This window comes from Canis lupus, unplaced genomic scaffold (genome assembly GCF_011100685.1).
Source record: "Canis lupus familiaris isolate Mischka breed German Shepherd unplaced genomic scaffold, alternate assembly UU_Cfam_GSD_1.0 chrUn_S650H812, whole genome shotgun sequence".
Lineage (NCBI taxonomy): Eukaryota > Metazoa > Chordata > Mammalia > Carnivora > Canidae > Canis > Canis lupus.
In genome coordinates, this window is record NW_023331595.1 from 27,291 (window position 1) to 28,901 (window position 1,611).

The 1,611-nt window shown below is 39.5% G+C and overlaps 1 pseudogene; it reads right to left on the bottom strand.

Moving 5' to 3' along the window:
• Nucleotides 1-388: 388 nt before the first annotated feature.
• LOC119879338 lies at nucleotides 389-1,320 on the bottom strand (annotated as a pseudogene).
• Nucleotides 1,321-1,611: the final 291 nt, after the last annotated feature.

Genomic DNA, 1,611 nt, shown 5'->3' on the forward strand with positions numbered 1-1,611 from the left:
ATTGGAAGTGGTGGATTAAGGTGATAACTTTGGTTTGAGACATTTCCCTATAATTAAAGAGGGGTGAACAGGAAGCATTTTCAATTTTAATTATCCCCCAAAACCAAAATAAAAAAGTACTTGCTACACAGTGTTTTCATAAATATATAATAACATAATTTATATAAAACATCCAGCATAGGGTTCTGAAACACAGAAGTCCTAACATTAGCTCCTCCCTTTATCATTAATTAGGGTACTCAGAGATACACATAGACATGGTTGTTGCCTAAATGTAACCTAGTACATAAAATTAATAGGGATATAAAATGTTGATCACTTTCTTTTTTCTGTGATTATTGAGTGTAGAGCTCAGATTTTTTTTATCTTTAGAGTATTTAGAGTATCTTCAGAGTATCTTCCTGTAATTCACAAGCTGATGACAGAGTTTTTTCATTGCCACCTTCATCTCTTTGTTCCTGAATGTGTAGATGACCGGATTCAGAAAAGAGGTGAGAACTGCATCAAAGATAGCAAGAAATTTGTCCAAGTGTGATGAGAGAAAGGGCCATGTGTAGAAGAAGATTAATGGCCCAAAGAATAAAACCACCACAGTGACATGAGCTGACAAAGTGGAGAGGGGCTTGGATAACCCACCTGAAGAGTGCTTCCATACTATGGTCAGAATGATGATGTAAGAAATAATCAGTATAAAGAAGGAACCCACAGAGATGAGTCCACTGTTGGCTGTGACCATGAACTCCAATCTATTGGTCTCCGTGCAAGCAAGTTTAATGAGTTGAGGAAGGTCACAATAAAAGCTGTCCAATACATTAGGACCACAGAAGGGCAAGTCTACAACAAAAGCCAGTTGGGCCACGGAGTGAATGAGGCCGAGAACCAAGGCTGCCACCAAAATCAAAATGCACGTTCATGGGCTCATGATGGTCAGGTAGTGCAGAGGCTTACATATGGCAACATATCTGTCAAAGGCCATGGCAATGAGCAGCACCTTTTCTGTACCCCCAATAGCATGAATAAAGAAGGTATACAACCTCCAAAAGAGATGGTTTTGTGTTTTCTGAAAAGGTCATAAACCATTTTGGGGGCTGCAATAGAGCAAATCCCCACATCAAGAAAGGAGAGGTTTGCCAGCTGGAAGTACATAGGAGAGTGCAATGTAAGGTCAACTCTCACAGAGAACATGATAAGGAGGTTTCCCATTAGGCTTGCCATGTAGAACACAGAGAAAATGAGGAAAAGAAGAAGCTGGATCTCCCATGAATTGGAGAGTCCCAGGAACACAAACTCAGATACCACAGATTCGTTGGCTCCATCCATTGCCTCTGCAAGCAGAGGTGACACTAATTTTACCTGAAAAAGGGGAGTAAAGAGAAATCAACTTTGTGGGGAATCACTGACTGCGTGAATTTCATATCATAAATTTTACTTCACAAAGTCAAAACACATCTAATATAATCCCTTAAACTGTAGTTGCAGAAAATAGGCAGTAACTCACTTTTCAAAGCACTGCTGCTCCAACTCCCTAGTCTCCTTAAAATTCCCTAGATTTTGATATGAGAAGATTAAGCAAAACTTTCTGCTGAATCAGAAGGGTTATTGAGAGGCAAA